Source organism: Aotus nancymaae, unplaced genomic scaffold (genome assembly GCF_030222135.1).
Source record: "Aotus nancymaae isolate 86718 unplaced genomic scaffold, 86718_ANA_hifiasm-v0.15.2.pri h1tg000036l, whole genome shotgun sequence".
Taxonomy (NCBI): domain Eukaryota; kingdom Metazoa; phylum Chordata; class Mammalia; order Primates; family Aotidae; genus Aotus; species Aotus nancymaae.
In genome coordinates, this window is record NW_026988450.1 from 57,802,876 (window position 1) to 57,830,467 (window position 27,592).

A 27,592-nucleotide genomic window follows, 5' to 3' on the forward strand; every position below is an offset into this window, starting at 1 on the left:
TACACATGTGGCAGTGTGATTTGCCACCTTCCTCCCCTTCACCTACATCTGGCATTTCTCCCCATGCTATCTCTTCCCAACTCCCCACCCCCCGCTGTCCCTCCCCTATTTCCCTCCAACAGACCCCAGTGTGTAGTGCTCCCCTCCCTCTGTCCATGTGTTCTCCTTGTTCAACACCCGCCTATGAGTGAGAACATGTGGTGTTTGATTTTGTGTTCTTGTGTCAGTTTGCTGAGAATGATGGTTTCCAGGTTCATCCATGTCCCTACAAAGGACGCAAACTCATCGTTTTTGATGGCTACATAATATTCCATGGTGTATATATGCCACATTTTCCCTGTCCAGTCTATCATCGATGGGCATTTGGGTTGGTTCCAGGTCTTTGCTATTGTAAACTGTGCTGCAATGAACATTCGTGTGCATGTGTCCTTATAGTAGAACAATTTATAATCCTTTGGATATATACCCAGTAATGGGATTGCTGGGTCAAATGGAATTTCTATGTCTAGGTCCTTGAGGAATCGCCACACTGTCTTCCACAATGGTTGAACTAATTTACACTCCCACCAACAGTGTAAAAGTGTTCCTGTTTCTCCACATCCTCTCCAGCATCTGTTTTAGTGTAAGGTGTCAGGAAGGGGTCCAGTTTCTGCTTTCTGCACATGGCTAGCCAGTTTTCCCAACACCATTTATTAAACAGGGAATCATTTCCCCATTGCTTGTTTCTGTCAAAGATCGGATGGTTGTAGATGTGTTGTGTTGCCTCCGAGGCCTCTGTTCTGTTCCATTGGTCTATATCTCTGTTTTGGTACCAGTCCCATGCTGTTTTGATTACCGTAGCCTTGCAGTATGAAGTCCGGTAGTGTGATGCCTCCCGCTTTGTTCCTTTTGCTTAGAATTGACTTGGCTATGCGAGCTCTCTTTTGGTTCCATATGAAGTTTAAGGTGTTTTTTTGCAATTCTGTGAAGAAGATCATTGGTAGCTTGATGGGGATAGCATTGAATCTGTAAATTACTTTGGGCAGTATGACCATTTTCACGATATTGATTCTTCCTAACCATGAACATAGAATGTTTCTCCATCTGTTTGTGTCCTCTCTTATTTTGTTGAGCAGTGGTTTGTAGTTCTCCTTGAAGAGGTCCTTTATGTTCCTTGTTAGTTGTATTCCTAGGTATTTTATTCTCTTTGTAGCAATTGTGAATGGCAGTTCGTTCTTGATTTGGCTCTCTTTAAGTCTCCTATACACTTTATTGGTGTATAGGAATGCATGTTATTTTTGCACATTGATTTTGTAACCTGAGACTTTGCTGAAGTTGTTTGTTTCAGGAGATTTTGTGCTGAGACAATGGGGTCCTCTAGATATACAATCATGTCATCTGCAAATAGAGACAATTTGACTTCCTCCTTTCCTCTTTGAATACCCTTTATTTCTTTTTCTTGCCTGATTGCTCTGGCTAGAACTTCCAGTAGTATATTGAATAGAAGTGGTGAGAGAGGGCATCCTTGTCTAGTGCCAGATTTCAAAGGGAATGCTTCCAGTTTTTGCCCATTCAGTATGATATTGGCTGTTGGTTTGTCGTAAATAGCTTTTATTATTTTGAGATACGTTCCGTCAATACCTAGTTTATTGAGGATTTTTAGCATAAAGAGCTGTTGAATTTTGTCAAAGGCCTTCTCTGCATCAGTTGAGATAATCATGTGGTTTTTGTCTTTGGTTCTGTTTATGTTGTGAATTACGTTTATAGACTTGCGTATGTTGAACCAGCCTTGCATCCCTGGGATGAATCCTACTTGATCATGGTGGATAAGCTTTTTGATGTGCTGTTGCAATCAGCTTGCCAGTATTTTATTGAAGATTTTTGCATCTATGTTCATCAAGGACGTTGGCCTGAGTTTTCTTTTCTTGTTCATTCTCTGACGGGTTTTAGTATCTGGATGATGTTGGTCTCATAAAATGAGTTGGGAAGGATTCTCTCTCTTTGGATTATTTGGAATAGTTTCAGAAGGAATGGTACCAATTCCTCTTTGTATGTCTGGTAGAATTCGGCTGTGAACCCATCTGGACCTGGGCTTTTTTGGGGTGGTAGGCTCTTAATTGCTGCCTCAACTTCAGATCTTGTTATTGGTCTATTCAGGGTTTTGACTTCTTCCTGGTTTAGGCTTGGGAGGAGGCAAGTGTCCAGGAATTTATCCATTTCTTCCAGGTTTCCTAGTTTATGTGCATAGAGTTGTTTGTAATAATCTCTGATGATGGTTTGTATTTCTGTGGAATCTGTGGTGATATCCCCTTTATTGTTTTTTATTGCATCTATTTCGTTATTCTCTCTTTTCTTTTTTATTAATCTGGCTAGTGGTCTATTTTGTTGATCTTTTTGAAAAACCAGCTCCTGGATTTTTTGATTTTTTGAAGAGTTTTTTGTGTCTCTATCTCCTTCAGTTCTGCTCTGGTCTTAGTTATTTCTTGTCTTCTGCTAGGTTTTGAGTTTTTTTGATCTTGCTCCTCTAGCTCTTTCAATTTTGATGATAGGGTGTCAATTTTAGATCTCTCCTTTCTTCTCATGTGGGCACTTATTGCTATATATTTTTCTCTAGAGACTGCTTTAAATGTGTCCCAGAGAGTCTGGTATGTTGTGTCTTCATTCTCGTTGGTTTCAAAAACATCTTTATTTTTGCCTTCATTTCATTGTTTATCTAGTCAACATTCAAGAGGCAGTTGTTCAGTTTCCATGAAGCTGTGCGGTTCTGAGTTAGTTTCTGAATTCTGAGTTCTAACTTGATTGCACTGTGGTCTGAGAGACTGTTTGTTATGATTTCCATTCTTTTTACTGAGGAGTGATTTACTTCCAATTATGTGGCCAATTTTAGAGTAGGTGTGATGTGGTGCTGAGAATAACGTATATTCTGTTATTTGGGGTGAAGAGTTCTGTAAATGTCTATTAGGTTTGCTTGATCCGGGTCTGAGTTCAAGTCCTGGATATCCTTGTTAATTTTCTGTCTGGTTGATCTGTCTAATTTTGACAATGGGGTGTTAAAGTCTCCCACTATTATTGTGTGGGAGTCTAAGTCTTTTATAAGTCATTAAGAACTTGCCTTATGTATTTGGGTGCTCCTGTATTGGGTGCGTACATATTTAGGATCATTAGCTCTTCTTGTTGCATTGATCCTTTTACCATTATGTAATGTCCTTCTTTGTCTCTTTTGATCTTTGTTGCTTTAAAGTCTATTTTATCAGAGATGAGAATTGCAACTGCTGCTTTTTTTTTTTTTTCTTTGCTCTCTATTTGCTTGGTAAATCTTCCTCCATCCCTTTATTTTAAGCCTTTGTGTATCCTTGCATGTGAGATGGGTTTCTGGATATAGCACACCAATGGCTTTTGGCTTTTTATCCAATTTGCCAGTCTGTGTCTTTTGATTGGTGCATTTAGTCCATTTACATTTAGGGTTAATATTGTTATGTGTGAATTTGATACTGCCATTTTGATGCTAGCTGGCTGTTTTGCCCATTGATTGATGCAGATTCTTCATTGTGTTGATGCTCTTTACCATTTGGTATGTTTTTGGAGTGGCTGGTACTGTTTATTCCTTTCTATGTGTAGTGCCTCTTTCAGGAGCTCTTGTAAAGCAGGCCTGGTGGGGATGAAATCTCTGAGTACTTGCTTGTTCTTAAAGGATTTTATTTTTCCTTCACTTATGAAGCTTAGTTTGGCTGGATATGAAATTCTGGGTTGAAAGTTCTTTTCTTTAAGGATGTTGAATATTGGCCCCCACTCTCTTCTGGCTTGTAGGGTTTCTGCTGAGAGATCTGCTGTGAGTCTGATGGACTTCCCTTTGTGGGTAACCCGGCCTTTCTCTCTGGCTGCCCTTAGCATTTTCTCCTTCATTTCAACCCTGGTGAATCTGATGATTATGTGCCTTGGGGTTGCTCTTCTTGAGGAATATCTTTGTGGTGTTCTCTGTATTTCCTGGACTTGAATATTGGCCTGCCTTGATAGGTTGGGGAAATTTTCCTGGATAATATCCTGAAGAGTATTTTCCAGCCTGGATTCGTTCTCTTCATCACATTCAGGTACACCAATCAAACGTAGATTAGGTCTTTTCACATAGTCCCATATTTCTTGTTGACTTTGTTCATTCCTTTTTACCCTGTTTTCTCTAATCTTGCCTTCTCGTTTTATTTCATTGAGTTGATCTTCGACCTCTGATATCCTTTCTTCTGCTTGGTCAATTCGGCTGTTGAAACTTGTGCATGCTTTGCGAAGTTCTCGTGTTGTGTTTTTCGATTCACTTATATTCTTCTCTAAGTTGTCCATTCTTGTTAGCATTTCATCAAATCTTTTTTCAAGGTTCTTAGTTTCTTTGCATTGGGTTAGAACACGTTCTTTTAGCTCACGGAAGTTTCTTATTACCCACCTTCTGAAGCCTGATTCTGTCATTTCATCACACTCATTCTCCATCCAGCCTTGTTCCCTTGCTGGTGAGGAGTTGTGATCCCTTGTAGGAGGAGAGGTGTTCTGGTTTCAGGTGTTTTTATCCTTTTTGTGCTGGTTTCTTCCCATCTTTGTGGATTTATCCACCTGTCATCTTTGTAGTTGTTGACTTTCTGATTGGGTCTCTGAGTGGACATCCTGCTTGTTGATGTTGAAGTTATTTCTGTTTCTTAGTTTTCCTTCTAACAGTTTGGCCCCTCTGCTGTAGGACTGCTGACGTCCACCAGGCCCTGCTTGCCTGGGGATCACCTGCAACCACTGCAGAACAGTAAGGGTTCCTACCAGTTTCTTCTGCTGCTTTGTCCCAGAAGGATATCCGCCAAATGTCAGTCTGAGCTCTCCTTTATGAGGTGACTCTTTGGATATTTGGGGGTCAGGGAGCTGCTTGAGGAGACAGTCTGTCCTTTATAGGAGCTCAAGTGCTGAGCTGTGAGCTCTGTTGTTCATTCAGAGCTGCTGGGCAGATACGTTTAAGTCTGCTGCAGCAGAACTCATAATCCCCCCCTTTTTTTCCCCAGATGTTCTGTCCCGGGGAGTTAGGTCTTTATTTATGAGTTTCCATTGTGCTGCTGCCTTTTGTTTTTCAGGGCTGCCCTGCCCAGCAAGGAGGCAGCCTAGTCACTGTCTGCCTGCAGAGGCTTTGCTGAGCTGCTGTGGACTCTGCCCAGCTGCCATGTGAACTTCCCTGCAGTCCTGTTTATATGGGTGTAGTTAGAACTGCCTCGGCAATGGTGGCCCATCTCTGTAATGGTGGACTCTCTCTGTAATGGCGGGTTGCCTCGGCAATGGCAGGCTGCCTCAGCAATGACGGACTACCTCCGTAGTGGTGGAGTGCCTCAGTAATGGTGGACACCCCTCCTCCACAGAGCTGGACTGTCCCGGGTTCAGCTGTGCTTGCTGTGTAACTCTCAACCCAGAGCGTTTCCAATTGCTGGTTTTTTTTTGGGGGGGTGGTGGGACCAGCTGAGCCTGATCACCTGGCTCCCTGCCTCAGAGCCTTTTTTTTTTCACTTGAATGGTAGACTCTCTCCCAGGTGTTCCCATTGCCTATTGAAAAGGCGCCAGGATCTGTGCAATTTCCCATGCGGCGACCCACTGCGCCGGCTGAGACAGTGGTGCTGAGATTCGTGGCGGTTTTTTGCCCGGGAATCTCCTGTCCTGGCTAGCTGTTTCAGTCCGCTTTTTTTTAATCAGATGAATGGGTGACTCTGCCTTCCTGGATTTACCCTCGCTGGCTAGAAGGGGACCCAGTCCCGTTTACTCTGCTTTGGGAACCGCTGCACCAGGGCACTGGCAAAACAGTCCCTCCAGCCAAAACAGCTGCGCTGGTGACACATGGGGCTGCTCCTCCTGGGAATCTCCTGGTCTGTGGGCAATAAAAATCCATCTGGAAATGCAGCGTCCACTCACCCTCTGTGCTTTCACTGGGAGCTGCAATCCTGAGCTGCTTCTAACCAGCCATCTTGGATCTTCCTCCAGGTATTTCTTTATAATACTGCGAGAATGAAATAATTTAGAAAATTGGTACTGAGGAGTGGGGCATTGCTATAACGATAGCTGAAAACATGGAAGCAACTTTGAAACTGGGCAACAGGCAGAGGTTAGAAGAGTATGGAGGGCTCAGAAGAAGACAGGAAGATGAGGGAAACTTTGGAACGTCCTAGAGACTTGTTAAATGGTTGTGACAAAAATGTTGATAGTCATAAGGACAATGAAGTCCAGGATGAGGAGGTCTCAGAGATGAAGAACTTACTGGGAACTGGAGCAAAGGTCACTTTTGTTATGCAAAAGCAAAGAGAATGGCTATGTTGTGCCCTGTTCTAGGGATCTGTGGATCTCTGAACTTGAGGGTGGTGATTTAGGGTATCTGGCAGAAGACATTTCTAAGTGACAAAGTGTCCAAGATGCAGCCTGCCTGCTTCTAGCAATCTATACTCATATGCATGAGCAAATAAATGACCTAAACCTGGAACTTATATTTAAAAGGAAAGCAGAGTGTAAAAGTTTGGAAGATTTGCAGCCTGGCCACGTGGTAGAAACGAAAGCCCCATTTTCAGGGGAGAACTTCTAACCAGCTGCAAAAATCCATGCAACTAAAAGTAGGGCAAATGCTGATAGCCAAGACAATGGGGAAAAGGCCTCCAAAGTATTTCAAAGATCTTTGTGGCAGCCCCTCCCATCACAGGCCCAGAGGCCTTGGAAAGAAGAATAGTTTTGTGGGCCAGGCCCAGGGCCCTACTGACCCACACAGTTTTGGGACACTGCTCCCTGCATCCCAGCTGCTCCAGCTCCAGCTGTAGCTCAAACAGACCCATGTACAGCTCAGGGCACTTCTTCACAGGGTGCAAGCCGTAAGTCTTGGTGGCTTCCACATAGTGTTAAGGGCAAGAGTTGAGGCTTGGAAGCCTCTGCCTAGATTTCAGAGGATGTATGGAAATGCCTGGATGTCCAGGCAGAAGTCTGCTGCAGGGTTGGAGCCCTCATGGAGACCTCTACTAGGGCAGTGAGGGAAAATGTGGGGTTGAAGCCACTATATGAAGTCCCCACAGGGACATTGCCTAGTGGAGCTGAGAGAAGTGGGTCACCATCCTCCAGACCCCAGAATAGTAGATCCACTGGCAGCTTGCACCCTGAACCTAGAAGAGCTTTAGGCTCTCAACACCAGCCCATGAGAGCAGTTGCGGAGGCTGAACCCTGCAAAGTCACAGGGGCAGAGCTGCCCAAGCTTTGAGAACCCACCCCTTGTACCAGCATGCCATAGATGTGGGACATAGTGTCAACAGAGATTAATTTGGAGCTTTAAGGTTTAATGACTGCCTTACTGGGTTTCAGACTTGTATGGTGCCTATAGCCCCTTTAGTTTGGCTGATTTCTCCCCTTTGGAATGAGAATATTTACTCAATGCCTGTACCCCCATTGCATTTTGGGAGTAACTGTTTTTGAATTTATAGGTTCATAGGTGGAACAGACTTGCTTTGTCTCAGATGAGACTTTGGACTGTGGACTTTTAATGCTGGAACGAGTTAAGTATTTGGGAGATTTTTGGAAAGGCATGATTGTATTTTGAAATGTAAGAAGGACATGTGATTTGGGAGGGGCTAGGTGCAGAATGATATGGTTTGGATCTGTGTCTTGACCCAAATCTCATGTTGAAATGTAATCTCCAATGCTGTAGGTGGAACCTGGTGGAAGGTGATTGGATCATGGGGGTGGTTTCTCATGGTTTAACACCATCCTCTTTGGTGCTGTTATGGTAACAGTGAGTTCTCATGAGATCATTTTTTTTTGGTTTGTTTGTTTGTTTTTTCAGGTGTGTAGCACCTCTCCTCTCTCTTTTCTTCCTGCTTTTGGCCATGTGAAGTGTCAGATCTCCTTTTGCCTTTCACCATAATTGTAAGTTTCCTAAGGTTTCCTTAGAAACCAAAGAAATGCTCCCATTCTTTCTGCACAGCCTGTGGCACTGTGAGCCAATTAGACCTCTTTTCTTTATAAATTACCTAGTCTCAGGTTGTTGGTTGGTTGTTGTTTTTTTTTTTATAGTTGTACAAGAATGGACTAATACAAAGTGGGAATCTGGAGGGCTTAACTGCATTCTTATTACTAACCACATGAGGCTAGTTTCTTCATAATATTTTATCTAACCAGTCTCCTTAGCTAAAGAAACATGGACAAGAGTGCTTGGGTGCAAATTTAAAACAAGACCATTGTGTTAATACAAAGTAATACTACTGAGGCCCATCACAGAGTATCTCTAAGGTCTTTGATTATTGTAGAAAATATAAGACAGGATCTTAATCTCAATTTTGTAAATATACTTATAATACTACTAGTTAGAAACTACTTCCTGCTCTGAAAACCAGAGCTTCCTCTTTGGGAGCCAGGAGATAAGTGTAATTCTAATTTTAGTGTATTCAAAATAAAAGGCCCATGTTCCTACCCTTGGCAAATTCCTTCTTGATATGCTGGCTATTCAGAGCACCTTCAACTCATCCATATTCCTGAATATACACAGCCATGCATAATAGTTTATGTGTAGCATATTTGCCTGTGCTCCTAGGGAGTCTGACTATGCACACAAGTCCTTCTGTGTCACAGTCATCTGAGGACATTTCTAGGGGGCATTATCCTGATGTCCTCATCCTCTTGTCCAAGTAGGTTATACTAAATCTGTCTATTGCGTCTATTTGCCACACTTATTAATGTGTCATTGCCTACATTCTCCTATGATTTCCATTTCTTTACAAATTAGAGGAAACATTAATTGGCTGAAGAAAATAAATTATGAATATTTATAATTCCTAAATCCCTAACTCAGTTTTTTGGGTTCTAAGTAAGATTCTTTTGGTTGTTCTGAGGATTGATAGATGAAAATGTAAATAAAGATGGTGAGTAAAGATTGAAGGTGCATTTTCTGGACTTCTTTGTCTGTCTAATTCCTTCCTCAGAAGAATTATTCTAATGACCCTTTCCAGTTTTGCAAGTGTAAAGGTATTAGGCACCTATTGTCCCATGGAAATGGTATTACAGGACATTATGGGCTTGGGAAAGTATGTGCTTGAGAATAATAACTCTAGAGATGTGGCTCTGATTGCTAGGACAGAAATAAACAAATGTGCATAAGGGCCAAGGACTCTTTTCCTTCAAAGTTTAAGCACTGCTCTGATAAATGGAGATGATCTCACTTACCTTAATAGCAGGAAAGGAAATCAAGGTCCTGAAAGGAAAGTCAACACTCAAGAGTGGAAAATTTAAGCTAGTAACCTAGGCTCAATCCCTGGACTCAAGTGTTGATGGCAAGAGCTGCTTTCAGTTCAGTGTTCCACTGGTTGAACTGTCATCTTGTGATCCAGAACATAGAGGTCACTGCTATCTGTTCAGAACTGAGACCACTTAGATAGTCACTGAAGCACAGGACTCTGCAGAATCAGTTTTCAACTCCATCATTGTGGTAGAAATGGAAGCAAGATAGGCAGAAAGCTGGGCTCTACTAACAAACCATATGATTTTTCATTTTTCTACGCCTAGTGTTGGAAAGCAAAACTGACCTTTTTGCAACAAGCCCTATCTGATTATAGGAATACTGGATTAATTAATTTAAAAATAAAATACATGTAGCTGTTATGGAATGAAAGTTTGTATCTCCCCCAACTTCATGGGTTGAAGCCTTAACCTCCTGTGTCACTGTATTTAAAGATGGGCACTCGAAGGAAGTAATTAAGGTTAAATGAGATCATAAGGGTAGGACCCTGATCTGATAGGATTAGTGCCCTTTAAAGAAGAGACTAGACACCAGAGTCTTCTCTTTTCTCTCTCTCTCTTTTTCTTAATATCTCTCTCCCTTTCTCTACCAAGTGAGGATACAACAAAAAAGTAGCCATCTGCAAGCCAGAAAAAGGTTCCTTACCAGAAACTGAATTGGCCAGAACCTTGATGTTGGACTTCTAGCTTGGAGAATTGTGAACAAATACATTTATGCTATTTAAGCCACCCAGTCTATGATATTTTGTTATGGCAGCTTAAGCAGACTAATATAGTGACCATATCTGTACTCCAAGCTAGGGAAATAGGTTGTAATAGTCACATCAGAATAATGAATTCTTTCTTGTTAGAGGTATAGGTATAGGATTGAATAGAAGCAGAGATATACAATATCATAAGCATAAAAGTAGAAATTTATTCATAGTGTTTGCAGACAATCACATGGAAGCCAAATAAGAGTTGTAAAGAAAATTTCTAGATACCAAGAACCTTGTTATTCAAAGTCAGTGTAATACTGATACAGTTGGCTATTTATTACCCTGGGGTAACTAAGATGACACATAAAAGGCCAGAAAAAGGTAGATTTTATTTTATGTGATCTAGATATATTACCCATACAAACTCCTGGAATTATTTTTAAGAATCCATATCTCCCTGTGATGACATTCATGCATGACAAGTTTTGTCAACATCTTTTTTTTGGTGTTGTAGTTGTTTTAAACAAGTCTATTGAAATCAGTGGTCTCTAATTCAATTCTAGGAAGGTTAAATATTACCTATGATCATTTAAGGTGATATAATACTTCTACTGTGGGAAGTCATACACAAAATCCTATTATATTTCAGTGCTTCTTTTTTATATATAAACTAAGATAGACTCATTGTCTTTATTTACTAGTTTTAAAGGGTACTTGATGATGAGGTAGCCACTTGGAGTGACAGGGAAAATGACTTTTCCAGAATCATTGTAGAAGTTCACAGATATCTAAGGAATGTTACTTTCTAGTTCTCTACCTCTTATCTTTGAAACAGACTTAAGAAGAGAGACATGCTTCTATTGTGACACAGACAATGTATTATTCATTTCCAGTTAACACTGGGAGAAGGCAGTTTACATTCAAGCCTGATTTCCTGGTCACTTGAAAAGTTTAAGCACTGGAATGTACCTTTTGAAGGAGATTTTGAAAATTAATTTTTAGGTTTTTTTTTTTCTTTTTAAGAAAAGCACCAATCCATTCCTCTTAATAAATTGCAATCTTCTCAATTCTCTCTTCATAAGGCAAGGTCATAGGGTTTTTTCTTTGACAGGGTCTTGTTCTGTTGCACGGGCTGGATGAAGTGGAGTGGCACAATCACAGCTCACTGCAGCCTTGATCTACTGGGCTCAAGTGGTCCTCCCAGCTCAGCCTCCTGAGTAACTAGGACTACAGGCATGCACCACCACACCTGGCTAATTTTGTACTTTTGTAGAGATGGGGTTTTGCCATGTTGCCTCAGCTGGTCTCGAACTCCTGGGCTCAGCCAATCCCCCCGCCTTGCTTTCCCAAAGTGCTGGGATCATAGGCATGAGCCACTGTTCCAAGTCATGGTCATAGATTTTTAAATCAGATAGATCTGGATTAAATTTTGAGCTCAACCACAGCTGCATGACCTTCGGTATGCTTCTTTTTCCCTTATCTGCTAAGTATGTTATCACGATAGAATTAAATGAGACGAGAAGAGAAAAAGTTTAGCCCAGGACCCAACACACAGCAGCCCATTTGATAAACCATAACTACTGCTATTGTGAAGATTCTTGCTGATGCTGCTGATGGTGCAAAGTATGCTAAGGCAAGAGTAGAAAGAGCCTCCTTCCTATATTTGTCATATCCTCTCAACAATGATTCCACCAATATTCATGAAGTGTCTACCACGTGTCCAACACAGAGTTAGGCATCTGGTGTAAAGGAATAAACAAAACAGGCCTGCCTCCTTGTGTTAATTGTGCTTAAGGAGTAGTTATAAGGTGAATATTACATTGAGATCATAAACATAAATATAGAAATGCAAATAGGGATAAGCTCTCTAATGGAAAATTCACAGTGCTATGGGAGAATATAAAAGGGAAATGAAATTTAGCTGAAATGTGCAGAATGGTCTCTCTGAGGATCTACTGCTGAGACCTAAAGAAATAGAATGAGATAATAGGCAAATAAACAGATGAGAATCCCTCCAGGCTTTGCATGTGCAAAAGCCCTTGAGTAGGGAAGAAGCATGTGTACTTGAGGCACTGCCAGAAGACTAGTGTGGCTGAAATGCATAATGGAGAAGAGTGATGTGATATGAAGAGAGAGAAGTAGACAGGGGCCTGATCTAACTACTTGTTAAAAGTTGGAATTCTTTTCCTAAAAGCTATGAAACGTTGTTTTGAATACAGGAGTGACAGAATTGAATCTATATGATTTAAAGAACACTTTGACAGCTTTGTGGATGATGGAGTAGGGAGATGCAAAGCAGAACAGGATGACCAGTTAAAAGCATTTTATTATTCCAGGGAGGTTATAACAGCAGCTTGAGGAAGCCTCATGGCAGTAAAGAAGGAGATGAATGAATATTTTATATGCATACACACATATATATGGCAGATACAACTTTATTTACTCTTATGTTTTTAAATCTGTAAAACAAAAGTCAGAAAAGTTAAAATAACTTGTTCATGGTCACAAGGGTAAAAAGTAGTGTTACTGGAACCCGACCTTATATTTGGCTTAATTCTAAAGTCCTTACCTTTGAGCATTATTCTATTCTGTGTTTGCCATCTAATCCAGAGGATGAGTCTAGATTCTACCCCTCTGCACTGGTACCAGTAATTCCTTTCAGCTTCTGAACCCTCAGGCTTGCAGTGACTGAGGAGACAGCAGCTGTGCTAGGTGCATCATTGAGGTAACCACAGCCAGTTTCCAATAGGTCCCAATATCAGTATCACCAGTGACCCTAGGCACTCACCTCCAGAGTGCTCTAGGGTTTCAGAAAAATGGCCTTTATAGAAAGTGAGAGGAATTATCTAAGCTTTACCCTCATACATTAGAAAAAGTGGAATAGTAATTGCTTGTATTGTGGGATGCTGCAGATAATTAAACAGAGGAATGAAAGTAAATGTTTTGAAAGGAAAACGGAAGATCACTGAACAAGAAGTGTTTTGATCAGGTGGCAAATAAAGATTCAGAGTAGATAATTAAAATAATATGTTTTTTTGGTAGGGAGGAGAAAGGGGGATAGACTGATTATAAAGCATCAAGATCTTGATATGGTTTCAGAGAGGAAACATGGAAAAATATATCAGATATTAGAGTTGGGGAAATACAGTAATAATCGATACCACTATTGAAAGGTTACTATATGAAATTAAATGCATCATGTCATTTAATCTAATCTCACAATAATACTTATTTACATGATATCAGAGATACCAAGAATTTGCCTTGCACCCAACTAATGAGTGATGGAGTCAGGATATTGAGTCTGTCCCCAAAGGCAAACTCAAATATTAAATTCTCCTGATACTGAATGGCGGAGAGGGGCATGAAATGAGTTTTGAATGAATCCTGTCTCTGATTCTTGCCTCTTATCCTAAACAGAAAGAGAACCATAAAGAAGAGTGCAGAAGAGGGGAAAAGAAGTTACCAGTATAGTCTTTGGGATGACCTTTCTTTATAACACTAAAAGAATAAAGTGAAGGTTGCAAAGCTTGACAAATGGCACAGGCAAATCCTCGAAGGCTGTAACTCTGGTGACAGAATGAGGTTTCTTGGGAGTTATTGCAGATACGAGACAAATGGTAGTACATTTTAAATCACGCATGGGGAATAATAACAGTGATGAGATTTCTGTTCTTACTGTCCCCTTCTTTTGTGTGACATATTGTGCAGGAGGTGGGGGAGTTGTGTGGGAGGGGATTTATACTAGAGCTTAGAAATATTAATATGTGTGAGATGCCAACAGTCAGAATTTAACTGATTGCCATTTGGTCAAGGAAGTTTATTTCTAGTGAGAGAATATATTGTCAGAGACAGAAGGAACTTCTACATCCCAGGCCAAGGCTGTTTAGGGAGGAAGATAGTGAGTTGCTGATAAAATTGATCATGGAGCTGTTGCTAGCTATAGTAATAGTCGCCAAGCACTTTCTATGCCAGGCCCTATTCTAAGTACTTCTCATGCTTTACTACTTTATCATTCACTTCTCATAACATCCTATGTATCAGTTGCTATCATAATAATTCCAATTTTACAGTTAAGAAAACTGAGGCAGAGAAAGGTTAAGAAATTTGTCTATGTTTGTACTGCTAATAGGTATTAATTGAGATTAGAGCCTAAGAGATTTGACTGTAGAGCCTGTATGTTTTAACCATTGTACTATCCCGTCTGTATTGCAAGTCCTACATCTTTTTTTTATTTTCTGAATAATGAGTATACAGATTAGATTTTGTTTCAAGACCCACTTCACTTTGCTTATATTAAAAACATTAAAAAACAATTATTATGCAGCATTGAAATTGATTTCAAAAAAGCTTTTTTAGCACAGAGTCCTCTATAAATGTCTTTCTGCCTTATATATGTAAGATGGAACCCTAGATAGAAATTTAGGGAATGAAGTACTTATTATAGTACTAAATGTACAAAATAAATATTAAACTACTTGATAAGAGTAGGTGGAAATTACCATACTTAATTGTCTAATTCTATAAAGATTATTCTTTCCTTTTAAAAAATTTAGGCTCAACTCTTCTTCTCTTAGCAGGTATACTGGGGGGTGGGTTGGAAATGGATCAAGACTTGATCAAGAGAGTCTCTGCCCTCAAAGGTGTGGCCAATGATGGCATTTGAAGATGAGCCAGGAGCCAAAGATTAAGAGGGAGGCTCACTCTACTAAGGCAGAGAAGGAAAGCCTAGTAGACCACCAGACTGGAGATCAGAAACTAATACGGAAAGTGAGGGTCCAGTGTCATGGTGGTTAGCAGGAAGTGGCAGCCAAGGTTAGGAGGAATTAGCGGGACGAGTTAGTGCTGCTGCCTCTGCTTTCTGGTGAAGGCTACCACTGAGAGTCGTTTTGGAGAGCTGCCTATTCAAAGAGCAGCCATAGATCAAGTTGAATGTCTCTGGCTCCATTTGGAAAATACGTATGAGTGGAAAGAGAACATGGATTAGACTGACAACGCACTCTCCTTTAGTCAACTGTCACCATTTTTCCTTCAAAAGCTCACTCTTTTCACTACTTGTTTTTGATCTTTCTTTTCTCATCATAGTCACTCTTAATAAAGTCACCTAAACTTTCCTCCCCTATACCTCACATGGTAGAAATAAAATTTCCGGCTTTCTATTCTCAGAGGCAGTTTAATAGCACCCTGCAGATCCAAGTAGGAGACATGGGTTTTTCCAATGTCAGGCAAAAATATATTAATTCAAATGGGAGTCAAAAGAGGGTTGTCACTGTATTAGTTAAAAGCAAAGGTTTTGCTCAGAAAAACTGGGCTCCAGCTACATCTGCCACTTACTCATGATGTGTCCACTGCCCTCTCTGTGAGGCTTTGAGCAAGGTTATCTGATCAGCTCATTTCAACTTTGTAAAATTGTTTGCAGAATTGAGTTGGTGAATACAAATGAGGATTGTGTATAATAGATACCTAATAAATGGTGGCTATTATTTTTATTGATATTGTTATCATTAAAATGGTCAATAACTGCAAGGTTCAAACAGTAGGGCAGAAAGAACTTACTCAAAGCACTTCAGGTCCCCTGGGACATAGTGAGCACTCACTAAATGGGCATTACTATTAGCATGATCATGTTCTCTTTGCAGAACAGCCTAAGAAGAAGCTTAGAATCTATTCAATAGGGCCACTTTCATCCTCACGGCATTAAAATTCTCTCTCACCCTTATATTTAACTATATTTCAAGCAAAGAAAATACTGTCTTCACCTTGACATAAGGTTGTTTTCTAACTTAAAGTATTTGGTCCCTTGTTGGAGTAAAAATAGAGAAGACATAATATATAATGACTGATTTAGGAATTAGGCAGAACCATTAATACCATTTTATCCTCTTATTTTGGGGTTCAAGGACTGGGGACTGGATTCCTTTAGCCTCTCCTAAGGCACACCTGGCTGATGTAAATTTTAGAGTGGTTTGAGAGCAGAAAATATGAGGCTTATGTATCTCAGTGAATTTTGAAAAATAGATTGATTAGCTTTAGGATTAGAATGGGTCAGTGGAATAAAAAGCGAATGTTTGAAGAATAACTTTGGAAATATAAAAATTATTATATCATAAAAATAAAACTAAGACATTTATTAATCTGAGCTTAAGATATTCCATAGAGATAATTCAACCAAATTTCTCATTCACTAGTTCATGTATTCATTCAACAGACATTTATTTAGTGCTTTCTTCTAAGTGCTTACAATTTACATAATTTTAATCTCCAACATTGGGTCTTAGAATTGGACTGAAAAAAAAAAGCCTAATGAAATAAAATGGAATTTTATAGTGTGGAATAATAGTCCATTTGTGATTTTTTTTGTAATTTAGCAAGTTCATTTCTTCTTGTTTTGTGCTCCAACCCCACCTTCCAGCCCCATTCAACCTCTGCTTTTCTCTGTCCCAGGTGATGGTAGGAAATTGGAGGGCAGGAAGAGAGGCCAGGGTATTTCTGTTCCCATCCTACATGAAAGATGTTCATGCCCCTTCTTACACTCACCTAGCTCAGGTGCACTTTCTCTCCTTGCTCCTTTAGGCTTAGAGGTGGTCATCCCTTTCCCCTGTTGGTAGTCCATGAGTGCCTCTCTACAGCCTTCGCTGGTTTCCTTACTTCTCCCAACTCCTTTGTAGAGAGTTCTTTATTACATTCTCTTCAAAATCCTATCGTTTTGAGCCTTCTTTCTCCTGCCAGGACATCAACTGATAGATACATGTAGCTATGTAGTCAAATAACCCCACCTGTAGAGCTAAGAATTTGTTAACAATGTAACAAAAATAACAATTAAAAACTACCTAAAACAGTTTTAATATTTCAAAAGAGATACTTTTACTACTGAGAATCTTGAGGTGAAAATACTTAACTATTGTTCTAATTCATATTTATATACACATTTCTAGGGATGCGTAGATAGGGCATTGATCATCGGTGACTCAGGCAGTGGATCTGCTTGCTAGCTTTTATTGCCTTGAGATTTTTTAAACTTGCATGTTGTTTTGTGTATGTGAGCCCCACATGCCCAGACATATCTGGGAAGGAACACTGAGGCTTTTTCCATAAGAAATTGCTTTACTCCTCCTTCTTGCCTCACGATTTCTCTTGGTTATACAGAATAGTGACAAGAAACCAGAAAAAATACACCCATTATGTTTTACAGTGTTAAAGAAAACTAAATATGGTCTGAGAAGGACTCCCTACTTCTATAGTTGAGTCTTTGTGGATGAACTGTAACCTAGCTTAATAGCAAAACTGAAAACCTAACCTAGTGGTATGCACCTGTAACAACAGCTGAGTGTTGGCCAATCCCAGCGGCCATACTTCAGCCACTCAGACTGCTGAATGTTCAAACTGCCTTCAAATAAGGCAAATGCCAAGTTGTAACCAATCTTATTGTTTCTGTATTTCACTTCTGATTCCTATGTCACTTTACCTTTTTCTGTCTATAAATTTCTTCTGACCATGAGGAACCCCTGGAGTCTCTGTGAATCTGCTGTGATTCTGGGGGCTGCCCAATGCATGAACTGTTCATTGCTCAGTGAAATTCCTTTAAATTTAATACAACTAAAGTTTTTTCTTTTATCAATTGTTTAATGGGAAAATCAAAAGGAAGAGACAGGAGACAGGCAATCTGCTGTCCTTTTCCCATATGGGTGACAATGCAATTGAAGAATAAGTACTAATTAGCTAAATGAAAAGCTCAAGCTGTGATTGTTGAGGAGTTTAATTTTAGGGCAAACTGAGATACTTTCCCAATCCTATAGAGTTAGAAACAGAGAGATACTAAGAATGCCTTACCTGCGAAATCTGGCCAATAAAACCCTCATATGTTCCAGAGGGAACATCAACAAAATTATTTAGAGAAAATGCTAAGAAAAATACCAACTGAGAATTAAGTAATTTGATTTTTCATACATATCTTACTCTGAAAACCAAAGTAAAAATATTGTTCTGAAATATTATTTGATTATATTAAGAGCAAGTTATAGAACTATATGTTAAATTTAGATTTGTTAAATAACATATAACCTCTATAGAATCTACTATACAACTATATTGCTATGGGTTGAAGAGTGGAATAATTTATTTCTGCCTGGATAAGAAATAAATAGCTATATTGAAAATAAGACGAAGAGTATCACAGTATTTTCTTATTCTGCTAGATTAGTTAACAAATGTAAAAGAAAAATGACTATGTTTGCTTTTAGGATCGTGGCTAGAGACTGAATGTTTGTGTCTTCCCAAAATTCATATGTTGAAACCTAATCCCTAATGTTAGGGCATTTGGAAGTGGAGCCTTTAGGAGTTGATTAGTCATCAGGGCTCTGCCTTCATGAATGGGATCACTGCATTTGCAAAAGAGATTCTCAGAGGGCTCCCTTGACATTGCCTTCTGTGAACAAAGAAGTGACCCTTACCAGCCAAGGAATCTGTTGGTGCCTTCTTCTTGGACTTCTCAGCTTCCAGAACTGAGAAATAAATTGTGGTTGCTTATAAGCTACCTAATGTATGGTATTTTTGTTATGGAAGTCTAAATAAAGAAGACAATCATGATTTGCTAATCTAACAATGTGTAGCCCATTTCTTTTCTGGAATCTGACATATAAAACCTACACTTGGTTCCCATATATTTTTTCTTAAAAGAAAATCAGGAATATTAACTTTACCTCCAGTCTTCTGATTTCACATTCATTACTTGGTGTTATTAAAAAACTAACAGAGTATAAACGATGTAGTGTTTCTTGGTAACCTGGGTTATAATTTGACTATGTCAGGAGACAAACATTTCAAGATTATATGCTTTTCTAAGCAGCTCACTTATCTTGAGATTCAGTTCTCTTTCCACCAGCATGGCGTCCAGCTTTTTGTGATCTGAGCCCCTTTCTTCTGGGCATTGAAGCATAAACAAGACAAAAAAAAAAAATGACGTGAGTAGTTGAACATTCCTTTTTTCCTGTTGATTTTTTTTTCTTTCTGACTAGTTCCTTGGTGCTCAATTACCTCTTATGAATACAAAAGACCTAACTTTTAGAAATAAGATTTTAGCTGCTTTTCTTAATCCGCCTTCCTACAAAGTAATTTGGATAGAGACAAGATTGTCTGTATCATTTTGGGGCATTTGTATTGAAAGCTTCTAAGTATCACCTTTTGAAGTAGTTAATTCTTATAACAAAAATGTGTTCCACCTTGATAGCAAGCTTTCTGACAAGGCTGGCCTGGGATATGTTAATACATACAAGCCTTGATGCTAATATGTGCACAGATTTTCTGAACCAAACATAGTCTTAGTTGACATCATGGTATTAGGAGATCAATATGATAGAACTGGCAGTGATTCTGAAAAGGATTTTTACATTGAAAATCTCATTTGGAAGAATTGCCTCCTACTGGTTAGTGTAATAGAAGTACTATAACTACATTAATAAATTCTTGGAACTTCTTGGTTCCACTTATGTATAATTATAATCTTCAAGTGCTAACTAGGCTTCTGGTAAAGCCCAGGGGGAAGTTTTACTTACATTTCGCATTAAGGGAGAAGTACACTTGATTATTTAATTGTCAACACTTCTTTTTTCCTTTCTTAAAGAAGATATTTTGGATTCAGGTAAGAGTCATCATTTCTACCTTAAATTTACTCTGACTTCAATATTTTACCTGATCTGATAATTCACATAACTGGAAGAGTGAAAGTAAAATAAGGCTCTTTACAATTGTTTGAGTTCCCTCAGGAAGTTAAAAAACATGCCTAACACTCTGCTGGGAACTCTTTAAAGAGAGCTTTTTCCTCTTTAAATACATATCAATATATACAACAACAGAATAGCACAATAGGTAGACAACAAAAGGCTCAAATAAATACCAGAAAGAAAATAAAACAGAAGTAAAATTTTGAAACTAGACATAAGAAACAATTTCAGATAAAATTAGAATCAATATATTATTTTTTAATAAATGACTTTATTAGAAACCAAAGGAAACTTTCGCTCTGATATAAAGATCAATATAAAATTAAGATTAGGCAATATAAAATTATTACTTATGTATGACTTCTGTGAAAAAAAAAATTGTAAAAGCACAGATCTCTTTTGATGACCACACAGGACATTTATCCCAATTTCTTCTTTATTTTATAAATAACATTGCATATATTAGGCATCAAGTAACTATATTTATTTTCCAAGATAATACCAGTAACATACAAGTTTAAAAGATCCACTAGTACAGTTACTGCATTAGGAGTACTTTGCAATTTATCCATAATTGTACACGCAGAGTCTTACTATATGTCTTAATACATTGAGCATAGTTCTATCCATACAGGTCTGAACTCTCCTCTATCTTCAAAAAAAAAAAAAAAAGAAAAGAAAAAGAAACTTTTTTGTATAATCTAATTATAAACCTAATAATCTGTAAAATTTTATACCAAGTTTCAATACAAGCTATGTTTGATTCTGGGGAAAAAATAATTTTATATGTTGCCCATTTTTAAAAACTAGAACAAGAGGCATGAAAGGGTTAAATCAATTTCTAAGTGTTTTAGCTTATTTTAGGACTTGCTTCTCATTGTAATATTCCATGGAGACTAGTTCCTTAGACTGGAAGCTTGTATAGACAGAAGCTGTGTGTGTTTGGCTCAATGGTATCTATACAATACCAAGCAGCTCAGTAGCTATTTGTAGACTATTCATGTGAAACTCACAGCTACCATGGAATGACCTCTGTTTCATTCCTGCCCATTAACCAGTATAGGATAACTGGTTTTTGGTTTTTTTTTTCCCCCGCAGTGTTCAATAACCTTTTATAGCTCTTTCTATTTCACAGAATAATAGAATTTTATGCCTTGGAGAAAACTTTAGGATTATATGCTCAGTTCCCTTGTAACTAAATGTCTCATTCCCAGGCAAAATAATTTTATTGTGGATCCCAGGTTATTCTTGCTTTTCAAAAGTTAGTATTATTACCAGAGTGAGAGTAATAGAAAATAGGTTTTTGATTGATGTCGTATCAATTCTAAACAGTTTGGAAAGGAGCTGTGTCCTAGTTTCACTTTTTATTTCTCACATATTTTGGAATATAGGTTTTAAAGTTACAAGTCATCCAGTTAGGAGGAGTAAAATCAAGGAAACTGCCGTATCAATGTCAATAACATGAACTAGACACTTTTAACTAGTTATTGTTCCAAACAAGATTAATATTAATTTAGTGATTACCAAGCATGTGCTTTTAATTGGTTAGAGTTTCCTCAAACACAGTCAACCCTTCATAACACTATTTCTACAATCTGCCTAGCATCTAAAATATTTGTTACAACGTTCATTAGATAGTCTCATTTTTAATTTCAAATATAAAGTTACCATAACTATATATTTGGAACAAATAGGCTATAAATAGAAGTAATCATAATATTAACTATGAAAGCAAAACACTGTCAATTGTACTTTAGCTGCATTCTGCCCTGTATATTCTGGATAAGGATCCAGAAGTGAGAACCAATTATTGAGATGATATAAGATATGTTCCTTTACTGTTCTTTTCTTCAGTTATCTCAGCAATAAACTGTAGATAACAAATTTATAATTCAGATAATTTTAGTAAAAATTAAATGAGATAAAGATGTCAATTTTTCTCAAATTGATCTACAGATTCTATTTTTTTTTTTTTTTTTTAGCCAAAATCCCCACAGGTTTTTTCTTTTGATAAAACTGACAATCGAATTTTGAAGTTTATATGAGAATGCAAGGCAATTTAATGTATGGAAACGAGCCAAGGCAATTTTGAAGAAGCTGAACAGATTTGGGAGCTTTTCACTGAATAATATAAAGTTATATATCAATAAGACATTGGTATATTGGAGCAATAGTAGACAAACTGATCAATGCAACAAAATGCTGTTCCAGAAACAAACTCACATATATTCAGTTACCTGAAATATAATGAAAATGGCAGTACAGTGTAGTGATAAAGAAATGATCTCATTCGATAGTACTTCATAAACTGAATATCTGTTTGGAAAATAACATGTATCTTGACCCCTACTGCACATTTTACATAAAAATTCAATTCCAGGTGAATTAATGATATAAATGTGAAAGGGAAACAAAGCTTACAGAATACCATCTATCTTCATGACCTTGTCATAGGAAAAGGTTTCTTAGTCAGAAAACAAAAAGTATTAACTAGATATTTTTAAACATTTAAATGTAATTATATTGAAATTAAGAATTTCTGGCTACTAAAAGACACTACTAATAAAGTCTAAAGGCCACACACAGAAAAATATTCATGATATATTTATCTGACAAAGGACTAGTATTCATAACTTTTTTTTTTTAATTGTACTTTAGGTTCTGGGGTACATGTGCAGATCATGCAGGATTGTTGCATAGGTACATACATGGCAATGTGGTTTGTTGCCTCCATCCTCCTGTCACCTATATCTGGCATTTCTCCCCAAGTTATCCCTCCTCAACTTCCCCATTCCCCTGCTGTGACTCCCCTGCCCCCCACAAAATACCCCAGTGTGTGATGCTCCCCTCCCTGTGTCCATGTGTTCTCATTGTTCAACACCCACCTATGAGTGAGAACATGCAGTGTTTGATTTTCTGTTCTTGTGTCAGTTTGCTGAGAATGATGGTTTCCAGATTCATCCATGTCCCTACAAAGGACACAAATGCATCCTTTTTTATGGCTGCATACTATTCCATGGTGTATATGTGCCACATTTTCTTTGTCCAGTCTATCATTGATGGGCATGTGGGTTGGTTCCAGGTCTTCTCTATTGTAAACAATGCCACAATGAACATACGTGTGCATGTGTCTTTATAATAGAACAATTTATAATCCTTTGGGTATATACCCAGTAATGGGATTGCTGGGTCAAATGGAATTTCTATTTCTAGATCCTTGACATTTTTTAAAACTCCCTCAAACAAATAATCACTTGCAAGTTTGACAACCTAATGGAAAACTGGCCAAAAAAGACTTGAGCCGTTCTCAAAAGAGAATGTTCAAAAGGCCAGTAAACTTATGAAGAGGTGTTTAACTTCATGAGTCATCAGGGAAAAGAAAATTAAAACACATATCATGGAAGACGATGTGTTTGTAATATGAATGCATTACAAAGAATTAATATACCACACGTGTGTGTGGGATATATTTATATGGTATATAGTTTAATAGAACTAAAACTATACTATGTTATAGTGCACAATTTTTAAAAGACTGAAAAAAGAAATAGGAAAAGGGAATCCATTTTGTTGACATGGATCACAAGAAAGACATAGTTCCCTAGGCAATCCAGTTTATGGAGCAGTTATATGGTATATAGTTTAATAGAACTAAAACAATGCTATGTTATCGTTTAAAATTTTTTTAAAGCTGAAAAAAGAAATAGGAAAAGAGAATTCATTTTGCTGACATGGATCACAAGAAAGACATGGTTCCCTAGGCAATCCAGTTTTCCAGTGTGGCTACAGAACTCATTCTTGGAATCTCAGCCTAGAGTATGTTTCATGTTACTTCAGCTCCTCAGGAATTACTAAATGAAAAAGACCTGGAAAATGCCAAGTATAAGAAGGATATGGAGCAACTGGAATGCTCATAAACTATAAGCAGAAATGTAAATTGGTATAACCACTTTAGAAAACTCTTCTCCTGAAGTTGATCATATATATACCTATAACCCAATATATTAGTCAAGATTCTCTAGAGAAACAGAACCAGTGGATAAGTGTAGGTATAGATACTGATGGATATATTGAAATATATTTATTATGAAGGATTGGCTTATGTGATTATGGAGGCTGAGAAGTCTCACAGTCTGCCATCTGCGAGCTGAAGGCCCAGGAAAGCCAATTGGATTGTTCCAGTTCAAATCCAAAGGCCTGATCCAGGGGAACTGATGGTGTAGGTCCCAGTCTGAGTTTGAAGGCCTGAGAACTGGGTCCAATGGTGTAAGTCTAGATCTGAATCCAAAGTCTCGAGAACAAAGATTGATTTCTCAATCCTGTTTGGTAAGCCATTTCTCCTGTGCTCTTGGAGAGATCAGAGCTTTGATTTGCTTTGACAAGTGTGCTTGGCAATACCTGTTTGGCACTGCCCTTGCTAGAACACCACCAGTTGGTTCATCTGTGTTAAAATGGCAGCTGGAAGAACTAAAGCAGGTCAGAGAAAGGACCAAATTCATGAGAGAGATTCTTCTAAAGTTGTGGAGATGCTTTAGTTACTGGCACCAAGTTAGAGAGTTGGTATTACTATTACAAGGGAGAAGTAGGGCTTGTGAATGGGCACGGCTGTGGATAAAAGTTAGTTGTATAAGATTCTGTGATTTCCCTTAGTTCTTTATTTGCCTCTCAGTCACAGCATTTCTTACATTTTAATTTCTATCATTCCCTGATCCTGGTTCCATCTTCTTCATTCTCCCATTATAGTAGTATACTGCTGGCCAGCACTACTGTTCACTTTCTCTATGCCAGGGACTGTATTAAGCAATTTTTATGCACTACCTCATTTAATACTCACAACATCCCTATATGACTTACATCACTGTCTACATTTCACTGATCAGGGGAACTGAGGCCTAGAGAGGTTAAGTAAATTTTCCAGAAGTCAGCCAGTCTGTTGGTGCCAGATCAGCAACATGAGGACTCTGCCTCTAACACTGAACTCTACTGCCTAGGGCATGACCTTCACCCTTCCATCTTGTAGCACCTATCAGTTTGCCTCACCAGGAAAAGAAACAGCTGTTATATATGATTCCACATTCTATGAAGGAGACAGTAAAATAATCCCATGAGTGGCAATAGATCTAAAATCTATTTACTGATGGGGATATCAGGTCCTTCTTTGGGAACTGTGAGAAAGAGAGTAAAGGATGCCCTCCTGTTGTTTCCTAATATCTGGTAGGAACATTCTAGACTAGACGGAGGAAGGAAGCAGTTAGTGGAAATTGAGAATTAGGAAGGAGTTGAGGACAAGCAGAAGAAACCTGGATTTTGTATTCTCCTTCCTAATTGGTAGCTCCTGTGATTTCAAGGTCTATTATAAGCTGTAATTCCCATCACACAGACACAATGTGTGTCTGACAGATGTGAGGTCAGAAAAGGCTCATTTCACTACTCAGGAAGTCTCAGTAAAACCACTGGGGCAATTCTAAGTCTCTGCCTCTGAGACATCCTTCTGGACTCCTTGATTATACTGCTACTACCGTCCATTAAATAAATTCCTCCAAGAAAAGGAGACCTGCTGAGTAAATAAAAGAGTTTGGCACTGGTCTCTTTCCACTGAGGGAGGGGTAGGGCAAATTTGTAACATATAATGGTGTCAGGTCTTGGTGAAAAGGAAAAACCAGGCAATGCTGCTGGGGGTTTCCTATGGAGTTCAAACTTGTATAGGACATTTCTTGTGCCTTGCCTCTAATCCTCTTGGCTCAATCTTTATTTCTGGGCATTGCTGCAGCAATGAATTTTCACAGATGTAACCTGACAGCACTATATATCTCTCATTTTTGGCCTGGGGATTCTTGGATGCAGTAGCGTGGGGTGGATTTGAGTACTTATTAACACTGCATGTGGCCCATTTTGACTAATGGTGGAAAAAATCTGGTCCCTTCTCTCCCTGAAGTAGACATTTTGAGGCACATTCTCTATGACTCCTCAGAAGGCCTTGGCTGTATTGAGTTCCAGTTGTCCACTACAGAGATCAGCATAGCATATTAACAGTGAATTGGCTTTCCTTCTCTGTTTCACTCTGTCTAGTCCTTCCATCCTGTTCTCTTGTCTTGCTTGCTCTAGAGACTATCTGCACAAAAGCACTTGTCTCAGATTCTGCTTTCTGGAAGGGGGTGGATGACGAAGGTAGGGAGGTTGTAGTGAGTTTCAGGCAAACACAGAGCATAAGTAGAATGGGAAATTGGAAAGAAGAAAGTGTGAATAAGACAAAAAAGGTTGTCAACAGGCCAAATTACAATAACTTTAGTTTAAACATCTAATTGCCTTTTGTGTGAGATTCTAGAATTATGCAGTATCTCATTCTGTAAGATCGAATGAGTGTTCCACTAGGTATGACAAAACAGTTGGTTTTAGTAAGGTAGAAACAAGAAGAAAGAACAGTGAAAAGAATGGATTGGTCGACATCAGGTTACTACAGGGCTCTTTTGTTGTAAAGGTTAGAGCAGAAGGGACTTCCTCATTATCTCAGGTAGGCTGGGTTCTTACTGATTGGTGAAATCTGTTTTAAGGAAAAACTGGTTTGTTTGGGAATTTGCCTGCTGCCTTAAAGTTTCAATTTGATTATGTGACATTTATCATGAGGGGCTCCAGCTCCATTTTAGTTTGGTCTGGTCTGCTGGGGCCTAGGACAAGAGACTGGTCTAAAATAATGCCTTTCCATAAATTTTGTTTGTGTATACATATATACATATTTATCTTATCTTAAAATACATTCAAAAAAGGATTGCAGACAGTTAATGATAATGGAATTGGTGTAATAAACCACAAAGCATTAAACACAATAAAAAAGGCAAAACTGCTTTGTAAATGAAAAGACATTTACATCAAATATCCACGTCCTGCTGCCTTAGTACAGCAACTGAATGAAACCTTTACATCTGAGTTCCTTAGCAGTTGGAGCAACAGTGAAAACACACACATCTCAGTATTCAGTTGTTGAGAGCAAACCGACTAATCAAAAGTAAATGCTTTCTAGATTTTTGAGCAGTGGGAGTTTATTACACTTCAGGTTATTAAGGATGGAATAATGGGAGATTTCCATTTCATGAAGGAGGTCCTGCCCCAATATTACCAGATGAAAAATGGTAAGAAGTTTCATCTTCTGGTTATTTTTGTTATAATTGTAGATGGAGTTTTGTGTCAAAAATTGGAAATTGTATCACCATGGTTTTTTTATAGTTGGCACATTGGATAGTGTAATGAACAACATATTTAATAGCAGAGTTATACAAATTACAGGGGCATTCTCTGGGGGCTGCTTCATCTGTTAGCTCTTCATCAGTGCCAGAGGTATAACATCTAAAATGCTAGAACTTTTCTAAAAAAAAAAAATGGCTCTGGGCTGCTTAAAATGTATAAAAATGTGCTCAAATGCCAAGTGATTGAACCACGAAAGTTCATTATTTGAAAAACAAGTCAGAGATCAACACTTAACCAAACTATAGTAGAATTAGATTGTAATCCCAATAATGGTAAATTTTGAGCAGAACTGCAATCCTGATGAACTTTGAGTAAAATAAAATAGTTTCATATTGCAATCCCAGATAATGAAATAAATTAACATGTTAAACAACATTTCTTAATTATGCAAGTATGACAACTTTATTGCAAATGTCCCCACTCTCTTCTGTACTTATGGCAGATGTTCCTATTGGCATTCCTCCCTGTTGATGTTGGAAGCAGCCTCTGAACTTCTAAATACAGTACTCCAGATATTGAAAAGAATAAGATACTGCAGGTGAGTTGAATACCACTGGTTATTATTTGTATGTTTTAACCCTCTAGATGAGAAAATGTGGCAGGCAAAAAATAATTTCTTCTCATTTGTATGAAACAGACCACAGATCTCACAGTGTCTTCAGGGTGCTCCTGGGATACAGGATAAAA

General features: G+C 38.4%; 1 protein-coding gene across 1 annotated transcript in view; it reads right to left on the minus strand.

Moving 5' to 3' along the window:
- Positions 1–18,939, minus strand: part of TMEM74 (transmembrane protein 74) — a 67,611-nt gene extending 48,672 nt beyond the window's left edge. Inside the window, exons 1-2 of the mRNA XM_012443319.3 lie at positions 18,795–18,939; positions 16,482–16,728 (exon numbers count right to left, since the gene is read on the minus strand). The gene's annotated coding sequence lies outside the window, so the exon portion shown is untranslated. The remainder of the gene's footprint in view (positions 1–16,481; positions 16,729–18,794) is intronic.
- Between the last annotated feature and the right edge of the window lie 8,653 nt (positions 18,940–27,592).